Genomic DNA, 11,186 nt, shown 5'->3' on the forward strand with positions numbered 1-11,186 from the left:
GCAGCGGCAGGAGAGAGGCTGAAGGGGAAAAATCGGGGGTGGGGGGGTGGGAGCCGCGGTTAAGCCCAGGGGGGGAGACGCTGCCAGACCCTGTGCGGGGACAAAACCCCCGTTTAGGGAGGGGGTGGGGGGGGGACAGTGGCCCCTCGGGATGAGCCACCTGCTGCGCTCGCAGATCTGGGGGTGTCGGGGCTGTGGGGGGGCACAGGCTGTTTTCAGTTGTGCCCCGTGTCAGCCCTGGAGCAGGGGGCGGGTTCCTGGGGCTGGGTCTTAAAGGCACAGGCAGCCCGATTCCTAGACTATCAAAGCGTAGACAGCGCGGCTCCTCTATCTTATATAAGTGCTGCGGGGCTGTTACTGCTCCAGCCAGGAGACTGAATGTGGGGAAATATTGTACAGACGCCCCCTCCCTCCCTCAAACTCTGCCTCTCACATTTTGACTATGTAAAAGTCTCTTCTATCATTTTCTATGTCTATATGAAATCCCTGCAGCTCCTTTCTCTTATACAAGGTGCTGATTTGGTAACTCCCTCCCAGAGCCCACATGTCTGTACCCCCTCCTGCACCCCAATCCCCTGCCCCAGGTCAGAGCCTGCACCCGTCACTCAAACTCCCCATAGCCTGCAACCCTCCTGCACCCCCAACTCCATCCCAGAGCCTGCACCCCAAACAGGGCTGGATTAACCTGTTGTGGGCCCGGTGCTAAACATATTTGTGGGTCCCCATGGGGAAAATGGGGACATGAGGCATGGGGGCAGAGTCCTCAGAGCGAGGGGCTGACTTGGGGCAATGGGATATGAGTCATGGTACGGCAGGGACAGCCCCACTCCACCCAGCCCAGTACAAGGGCAATGTTTACAAACCAGGAGCTGCCAGACCCATGCTGTCCAGCCCAGCCCTGCACTGCCATTGTGCTTCTTCCCCTTGGGGGTGGGCCCATGCTGCACCATGCTACCCCCTGCTCAGCACCCCTCTGGCTCCCTACGCGCAGTGCCACACCACCCAGAGACCCCCACAAACCCCCTGCTCAGCACCCCTCCGACTCCCTATGCCCAGTGCCACACCACCCAGAGACCCCCACAAATCCCCTGCCCTGAACCCCTCTGACTCCCTTCACCCAGTGCTGCACCATCTAGAGACCCCACAAACCCCTGCCCAGTGCACTCCCAGATCACTCCCCACCCACTCAGAACCCCACAGATCCTCTCACTGACCAGTGCCCCCAGCTGAAGACCCCACAGCCCTCCCACAACTGCACAGTGCCCCACACCTTCCCACCCAGAGCCCCCTACAGATCCCCTCACTGTCCAGTGCCCCCACCACAACTGCAGTGACCCGCACAGACCCCACACTTCCCAGCACCCACACACACACAGATCTCCCCACTGACAGGCCCCCAACACATAGATCTCCCCCAGTGCCCAGCACCTACCCAGACCCCTAGAGACCTACTCTCCCAAACCCTAGCCCCAGCCACAGTAGCCGGCCCTGATGGGAGGTGACTGTGGCTGCGAGGCTGAGATGGCAGCGCAGCCAGAACTGGTCCTGGGGCAGGAGAACTCTGGCCTCTTGGGAGTGGTGGAAGCAGCCAGGCTGGAGCAGGAGCAGAGCCTACCCGGGCCAGGCTCTCTCAGGACCCAGCTGAGCCTCCCCCCTCCCCGACTGTTCCCTGTGAGTGGCTGAGACTGGCCCAGCCTCTGCACCAGTCCCAGGTGGCTCTTCCCCCGGGGAGGCAGGTGGGGCCCCACAGGTCCCAGGCAGTGGAGACAGCTCATAGCTGGAGCAGTGCTGGGTAGCGGGGCAGATCCCTGAGATGTGACTCCCGCGATCCTACCCAGCCCACCCACACCCATTGGCCCCGTGGCAAGCAGCCTTGCAGAGCACACACCTCTCTCTCTCCCTGCTTTCCTATCACCAGTTATGTTACTACAGGAATGAAATTGAGACATCCCATAAAACAGCTAGTTCCACATTGTTCTTCAAACCTCAGATCATTGAAATGTAGCTTTGCATTTGAGATACTATATGACTGTAGTACATTTTGCACCGCCTGCATCTACACTGACATCAGGAGAGGAGAAGAGGACAAGACTGTCCCTAGCATATATGATTTTAAAGAAAGGAGAGACACACACACCCACTATCAATACAACAAGAAGGGAGAACAGTAGCTGGTGCCAAGAGAGAAGATGCAATGAAACCCTTCTGTACCCACAACTGATGTCTGAAAAGCATCAGTCACTCTGCAGATCAAAGAAAGAAAGAGCAGCCAGTTTCAGACAGATAGGATCCTTATGACCTATATAGGAGAAGTGTACTTCCCTATAGCAGTTTCCCACCATAATAAATAAATCCATAAGAAAATTAACCAAAAATTAAGATTAGGAGTCTGATTGAAATTATGTACATTTTCAGCATTAGTTTAGTATGAAAATATTTCAGCTACTTTTCTTTTACTCCTGTCTTCATAAAAAGCAACAGAGTTATAACATATAATTACAAAGACTAAAGTGCATGCTTTACTATAATTAGGACCAGGCAATCCAAGATGAAAACGACACCGTGGCAGAGTCCTACAACCAGGTCTTTGAGGCCAATCCCTTTATCAATACAATCCTCAACCAAAATATGAGGAAGGAGACGAGTCACCCTCAAACTTTTGACAATAGCTCAAGGTCAGACACCCAGAAGACCAGCGCCATTCGTATTCTGGTTTTGGATAAAATACTTGATCTTGCCTACATCATAGAAACCTTCCTCTCTCCAAGTCTATACCCCACTACACCCTTTAGCGATAAAGTAACCATTAAAGAAGTTCTGAATCAGTCGTCTTTCTTCCCAATTTAGGTTTAACAATAAAGCTGCAACCTAAGTAGCTATGGGAGATGACAGTGCAACTACTAGGTATTGGTGGGGGAAAAGTGTGCTACTAATGTCCTGGATATACTGGCAGGGCCGGCTTTAGGCTAATTCAACTAATTCCTGAATCGGTCCCTGCCCTAAGAGGGTCCCGTGCCCAAGCCCTGGTTGGTGTATTGGCAAGAGTCAGTGCACTGTACCGGGTGGCCCGGCTTCTCCAGGGGACAATTTAAAGGGCCTGGGTGCCCTTTAAATTGCCACCACTGCCACACTGCTGGAGCCATGGGGTAGGGCTGTTGGGATCTGTGGGCTACTTAAAAGTCCATCGCCCCGTTGCTTCTATTGCCCTAGCCCTTTAAATAGCCACTGGAGCCCCGCCGCCCCAGGGCTCCGGCAGCTGTGTACATGGCCAGGGCTGTGGAAGCAGGGAGCCCCAGGTGGCTGCTGCTACTCTGGTGGGGGAGGGAGGAGGAGGAGGGAGCACTTACCATACCGGGTGGTCTGTACCCCCTGTACCTGCACCCCCTGCCCTGTCTCCAGCCAACCCCTGCTGCACCCCCCCTGCCTGAAGCCAGCCATTCCTGCACTCCTCTGTCTTCAGCACTGCCAATCTATGCCGCACTGCCAATCTATGCCACACCCCCCTATGGCCCTGCTTGAAGCCAGCCAGGCCCCCCCCACCCACCCCCCACACCCCCGTCTCCAGCCATTGCTGCACCCCTTGCCCTGCCTGCAGCCAGCCCCATGTCCACTGGTGCCCTGCAATTCCCTGGGCAGTAACCCTGCATACCTGCTTCAATGATGGGAGAAGAGAGCAGCTGGTACCCACACACATGTGCACACCCTAGGGTGACCAGACAGCAAGTGTGAAAAATCAGGATGGGGTGGAGGTTAATAGGATCCTATATAAGAAAAAGACCCCAAGATTGGGATTGTCTCTATAAAATCGGGACATCTGGTCACCCTAGCACACTCCCAGGGAGTGGCGGGGACCAGGGGCGGCTCTATACCCCAGCGCCAAGCAGGCACGTGGGGCGGCCCTTTCCCGGGGGGGCGGCATTTGGCTCCGGTGGACCTGCCGCAGGCATGCCTGCGGGAGCTCAACCGGAGCCGCGGGAAGAGGGGACCCGCCGCGGGACCGGGGAAGGGCGGCGCAGCGCACCGCGCTGCTTGGGGCAGCCTGATTTCTAGAGCCGCCCCTGGCGGGGACCCACACATGTGAAGCGGAGTTCATTTCTAGTTCAGGCCCATCTTTTTAAAAAAGAACTGTAGGTAGTGTTAACATACAGCCATATTTTCCTGGACATGTCAGACTTTTTGGTTTTTAAATTCCTGTTCGGGAGGAATTTTTAAATCTGGAAATATAGTAACCCTATTGGTACCAGAAATACATATTCTGGCACATCCCTTAAATCAGAGCTTTTCATAGGGAACCGGTTGCTAAGAAAGGAAAGGCTTTTTTTCCCCACCTTTTTTTCCTTTTTTTTAAAGTCATCCCTGCTGGGGCCCCGCCGAAAATGTTTGAATTGGGTGGGCCCCAAACTTCCTAAAGCCAGCCCTAACTAGTCTGTTCAGTGTTATAGCTTTTAATATGCTATTGCAAACACTGTAATAGAGCATTAATGTCCCAATGTACTGTAGCTTGTTTTAACTTACCGTAATACTAGAAGTGGTGCATGTGAACATTGCCGTAACGAGGGCAAGGCGAGTGAGGCATTTGCCTCGGGCACGGAAAGTGAGGGGCTCAGAAAGTCTCTCCTTCAGCGGCAATTCGGCAGCAAGTCCTTCCCTCTGAGAGGGACTGTGGTACTCGTTGCCAAAGTGCCGCTGTTCGTCTTCAATGGAGAGGGGCAGCGCATATGGCTCTTTTGCAGAAATTCGTTGGTGGATCCTTCCCTCTAATAGGGAAGAGCCGGACATGCTGCCTCTGTTCCTTGCCTTATGTGCCAAAAATCCCTACTGACGGCTCTGCATGTGAAGCTCTCTTAAAAGCTGACACTACAGTAGTGATATTCCCTAGCCAGCATGCATAGGGCTGGGTGTGGGGAAGGGGAGTGAATTTAGGTATAAGTAACATCTCTCACACCAAACAGGAACTTTTACAAAGTTCATTATTATGCCTTGTCTTACAAACACCAAAAACTATTATTACATATGCAGAAAGGTCAATAATCACCCCCTCCCCATATATACAGAGTTGTGCTTCTGCATATAGTATCTATGTCAGATTAATATTGAGTTATCAGCTGTTCAGGAATCAGTCAAGAGTCAGCTGCCAAGCCACATGTTGATTCCTATTGCAAACTGTATGGGTGACCCTTGAGGCATTCTGAAGCAAGAGATTACTGTAAAACTGTAAATAAGACATAGAAAGAATAAAATTTTCCTAGGTTTTGTTTGTCAGATTTATTGTATTATGTATAGTAGGTGTTTAATATAAAAACCAGGTAGTATGGTTTACAATGTTTTAACAAGAGATTATTCTATTACCATTATCCAGTCAACTTGCACACTATTTTGAAGTAGTGATAATTCACAGAGAGAGAAAGAAGAAAGCTGAATTTAGATAATTATTAACCAGATTCCTGGTTATTCACCAGCCACTTTGCTTCAGTCCATGGCATAAAGCATCATAAACCCAGGACAGTATTGACAAGATAATATTCACCTCGAATTTGCATCTGCTACACTCCCCGCCCCCGCCTCATTCCCAGTCACAATATTCAGGATATAGCCTAGTGAGAAAGTGGCCTGGCTGAAGCATGTAGCTGCCAACTGAAAACTAGTACTGAGTACAATAGCCTTGAGAACATTGCTTAATTCTGAGCACTGTGTCTGCAGTGAGATGCAGGGTGGCCCTGGTGCCATGGCACCATTGTAAAGTCGATACTGACTGTAATCCCATAGGCGGCAGGTTTGTATAATTTTTGGTGGTGCCCAAAATGGTGGTCTATCTCCCCGCTCTCGCTCTGTAAGCGATATAAAATTAAGCTACAACGCATCAGAAACACACGATTACAAGGGTCATTTAAAAGTGGAAAGTGAGAAGCAGCACTTGCCTGCTTCAATATACGGTATTAAATTTTGTTACACCTGTTGTGCCAAATTGGGAATGTTCTTAATGTTTTCTCTGAATACTGTGTGGATGCCTCAGTTTCCTGCAAGGTGCCAACTGAAGGTGTTGGGGACAAAGAGATCAGGTGGCCTCCTTGTCCAGAAGAGATACAAAGGCTAGAGGAGGGAGTGTCAGATAGGAGCTGTCTGGGGAAATTGATAGAGGACCAGAACTAGTCTCGAGGCTACCCACCCTCCAAGATGGACATGACTGAGGGTCATTTTCTGTACCTACAAGCTCTGTTTAATCTGTGTTCCTGTTGTCTAACAAACCTTCTATTTTACCAGCTGGCTGAGAGTCACGTCTGACTGCAGAGTTGGGGTGCAGGGACCGCTGGTTGCCCCATGACCTGCCTGGGCACACTCGCTGCAGAAAGTGCACGGTGTGGAAAGAGCTGAATGCTCCAAGGTCAGACCCAGGAAGGTGTAAGCTTCTTATCCTGGAGACAGTACGCTCAGAGAGAAGAGTCTCTCGCAGAGTCCTGACTGGCTTTGTATGGAGTAGTTCCAAAGCATCACAGCATCCCCTTCCACACCATGGGCTTCCCGGAAGTCCGCACAGGCACTGACACTCCCTCCTCTGCCCTCTCTCTTTTTTCCAGGCATTAGGAGGCCATCTGATCTCTTTGTTCTCCAACACCTTCAATTGGCAGCTTGCAGGAGAGTGGCCCAGGCCATCAGGTGCCCGGAGACAGGGTTTCAGCCATTCTCTGTGCAGACAGCATCACACTGGCCCTCCAGGGCTCTACAACAATCACACCCCCTTATCCCACCATCTAGATCCTTGAGAAATGCATATGGGAAACTGAGGCACCCACACAGTCTTCAGAGAAAACATTAAGAACATTGCCACTTTGTAACACCTGTATACAACTACTTATATACTTTAAAGGGGTGTAAAATAATCAAGTATTGTGCTAAACACAATGATACTGCAAACTGACCACTACATTTCAGTTGCACATTTTTCCCCCTTTGGTGTGGGCTCTGGGGTGGGGCTGGGTATGTGGGGTTCACAGTGCAGGAGGGTGCTCAGGTTTGGGGTGCTGGCGGTGCAGGCTCTGGGGTGGGGCAGGGCTGGGGATAAGTAACTTGGGATGCAGACAGGCTGCCCCAGGTCTAGGACCAGAGAGGACTTCCCGCCCCCCCCTTATCCGCAGCAGCAAGCTCCAGTGGAGGGATCCCTCCTCTCCCCCCACAGCACACTCACTCTGCAACACAGTCACTGCACATGCTCCTAGGGACTCTCTCAGGTCCAGAAAGCCCACTCGCCTCCCCTGCGGTGGGTATTGGGTGGCACAGAGTCCCTGGGCGATGCTCTGGAACTGCTCCCAACCAAGCCAGTCAGGACTTTGGGGAGCCTCCTCTCCCTTGGAGCAGACTTTTTCAGGGCAAGAACCTCACACATCTTCATCTCCTGGGTCTCTCCTTAGTGCATTCAGCATCCTCTGCCCCTCCATGTGTTTCCCACAGTGATCCCACCCCAGCGGTGTTCAAGGGAAAGCCACAGGGTCCTGCACCCCCAGTTTGCAGTCAGATGTGACTCTCAGCCAGCCAGTAAAACAGAGGTTTGTTCGGTGACAGGAACACAGTCTAAAACAGAGCTTGTAGGTACAGCAAACAAGATCCCACAGCTGGGTCCATTCTGGGGGCAGTGAGCCAGATCCCCATATGCACTTCCCTCATCATCCCCAGCTAGCTCCAAACTCCCAAACCCCCTCCAGCCCCTCCTCTCTGCTCAGTTCTTTTCCTGGGCCAGGAGGTCACCTGACCTCTTTGTCTCCAACACCTTCAGCTGGCACCTTTGCAGAGGAGGGCCCAGGCCATCAGTTGCTAGGAGACAGAGTGCCAGGCATTTAGGTGCACTGGCCCTTTGCTCTGTAGCAATCAAATACCTTGATCCACCACCTACGTACTTTAGAACGGCATAGGAGACACTGAGGCACCAACACAGTATTCAGAGAAAACATTAAGAACATTCCCAGCTCGTCACACCGGGGTGGGGGGCTGCCATCATGTGTGGCCTCCCACCCCTGCTATTCCCCTGCGTGCGGGGAAGAAGAGAACTCCTAAGCACCTGAGTGCCTCCTGTCTCCTCCTCTCTCCTCTTCCCTCCCCTCCCCGGTGCTCCAAGAGGCTGCCAGCCGCTGATCTCTATATCCGTAGGCAGAAACAGCACAAAGAAAGGAGAGAGGCACTGGCTGTTTTCTTTCAGGCAGGAAGCTCTGCGGCGGGGGCAGGGAGAAACACCGCTCCAAATATTGGTGGAGCAGAGCCCTCAGCCTTGAAGATTACTGGTGCTTAAGCACCTCGAGCCCATATAAGCTGCGGCCCCTGTCATCCCCTTCAACAGGAAAACTCCTTGGACCGTTTCTGGATGCCACTAAAAATATAAAAATCTGCTTCCCTGCTGTTAATTTACTGCTACAGGAGACTTGATGCAGTGACATACTTTCCTATATTCCATCAAACTCTGCATCACATCTCTTGAGTATTTAAAAGAGTATCTCATATTTGTCTATGTAAAGTATCAGAACTGTTTACAAATTTTAGGATTGCCTTTTGCTGCATTACTCTTGCCTGTGAATCCAGCTCTTACAGTCCCATTTGGTTTCACCGCACTGGGGAACACAAGTCACACAAACAATGTCCTTAGACACTCCAGTCTCCCAGTATCACCACCAGACCCACTCATCCTGGGGATGAATGGTTATGAAAACCAACACCCCAATAAAAGAAAATGGTTCTCTCGATCCCAAAGGACCAAGCCCCAGCCCCAGATCAATATACACATCTGATCCTACCCACAAATCACGCTGTTGCCAATCCTTTAGAATCTAAAATCTAAAGGCTTATTCATAAAGGCAAAAAGGTAGAGATGAGAGCTAGAATTGGTTAAATGGAATCAGTTACATAGAGTAATGACAAAGTTCTTAGTTCAGGCTTGTAACAGTGATGGAGTAAACTGCAGGTTCAAATCAAGTCTCTGGAGAACATCCCCCGCTGGGATGGGTCACTAGTCCCTTGCGTAGAGCTTCATTTCCTAGCAAAATCCCTCCAGAGGTAAGAAGCAGGACTGAAGACAAGATGGAGATGAGGCATTAGCCTTATATAGGCTTTTCCAGGTGTAAGAACCTTTGTCCTTACTGTGGAAAATTACAGCAAAATGGAGACTAGAGTCACATGGGCAAGTCCCTGCATACTTTGCTCAGTTACAAGGCGTATCAGCCTTCTCTGCATGGGTCGATTGTGTAGCTGATGGTCCTTAATAGGCCATCAAACGAACTTATCAGAGCTAACACCAACTTGTCTGCAGTGTCACCCAGAAGCAGAGCACAAATACAAAATACAGACAGTACAGAGCCAATACTTATAACTTCAACTACAAAATGATAAACTCCACCAGAGAGGTCCTTTGGGGCCATCTGCCTGTCCCAAGTCAGGGTAAAGGAGGAGGGTTGGGCGTGGGGCTAGCAACTCCACCCTGTAAAAATCAGCTTGCTACAGAAACGCCAACAATAGAGTTAACAGAGACTTTTAGCCTAGAAAAAGAAGGGTCTTCAACTCGAAGATGCATGACGCTGGGTGGTGAAAGCCGCGAGGAAGCCACTAAGCCGATCACCCTTCTTACAACCAGGAGGATTACCATCGGCACATGGAATGTGAGGACCATGTACGAATCAGGAAAGACGGCGCAGGTTGCAGCAGAGATGAGGAGCAACAACCTGACCCTACTAGGCATTAGCGAGACAAGATGGACGCAAGCTGGACAGAGACGACTGTTGACAGGAGAGCTGTTGCTGTATTCAGGACATGAAGAGAGCGACGCACCCCACACACAGGGAGTAGGCTTCATGATGTCCAAACAGGCACAGAGAGCACTGATTGGTTGGGAGGCACATGGTCCCAGGATCATCACAGCATCCTTCAGAACTAAAATGAAGAGGATTAAGATGAATGTTGTTCAGTGCTACGCTCCAACCAATGACAGTGAAGAGGAGGACAAAGACTACTTTTACAACAGACTCCAGAAAATATTAGAGACTCTCCCAGACAAAGACATTACCATCCTTATGGGAGACTTTAATGCCAAAATTGGACCTGATAACACAGGATACGAACAAGTCATGGGGACCCACGCTCTGGGAGAGATGAGTGAGAATGGAGAGAGATTTGTGGATCTGTGTGCACTTAACAACCTGGTCATAGGAGGCAGCATCTTTCCTCACAAGCGGATCCACAAGAGTACCTGGGTATCGCCAGCAGGCATGACAGAAAACCAGATCGACCATGTCTGCATTAGCAAGAAGTTCAGAAGATCCTTGCAAGATGTTAGAGTTAGAAGAGGAGCAGACGTGGCGTCCGACCATCACTTAGTGGTGGCCAGATTGAAGCTGCAGCTGAAGAAGAACTGGATAGATGCGTCAGACAGAAGAGCGAAGTACAACGTCAACCTTCTGAAGGACCATAAGACCAAGGAAGATTTTGGATTGACGCTGAAGAATAAGTTTTCAGTACTACAGGATCAGTCTGAGGAAGAGGAAGACAGTGTACTCAACAGATGGCAGAAAGTGAGAGACACACTTAGGTCAGCATGCCAGGAAGTGCTTGGAATTAAGAAACACCAGCAGAAAGAATGGATCACAGCAGAGTCCTTGACAGACAAAGATAGAAGACAGAAAGAAGAAGAAGGCAGCAGTCAACAACAGCAGGACTAGAGCAGCAAAGGCCAAAGCTCAAAAAGAGTATGCTGAAGCCCACAGAGCAGTGAAGAGGAATATTAGGAAGGACAAGAGAGATTATGTGGATGGACTGGCAGCAGAAGCAGAGCAGGCAGCATACAGCGGTAACATGAAACAGCTGTACGATACTACCAAGCGACTGTCTGGAAAGTTCAGCAAGCCAGAACGTCCCGTTAAAGACAAGCAGGGAAAGTCTATAACAGGAATAGAACTACAGATGAACAGATGGGCGGAGCACTTTGAGGAACTCCTGAACAGACCAGCACCACCAAATCCACCAGACATCGACCCAGCCAACGAGGACCTCCCAATCAATTGCGATAAACCAACCAGAGACGAGATCAGAAAAGCCATCACCATGATGAAGAACAGGAAGGCGGCTGGACCTGACGATATCCCAGCAGAGGCCCTGAAAGCAGACCTGGATGCTTCAGTGGAAATGCTGTACCCCCTCGTTTAGAAGATATGGGA

The sequence above is a fragment of the Mauremys reevesii genome, linkage group 13, assembly GCF_016161935.1.
Source record: "Mauremys reevesii isolate NIE-2019 linkage group 13, ASM1616193v1, whole genome shotgun sequence".
NCBI lineage: Eukaryota > Metazoa > Chordata > Testudines > Geoemydidae > Mauremys > Mauremys reevesii.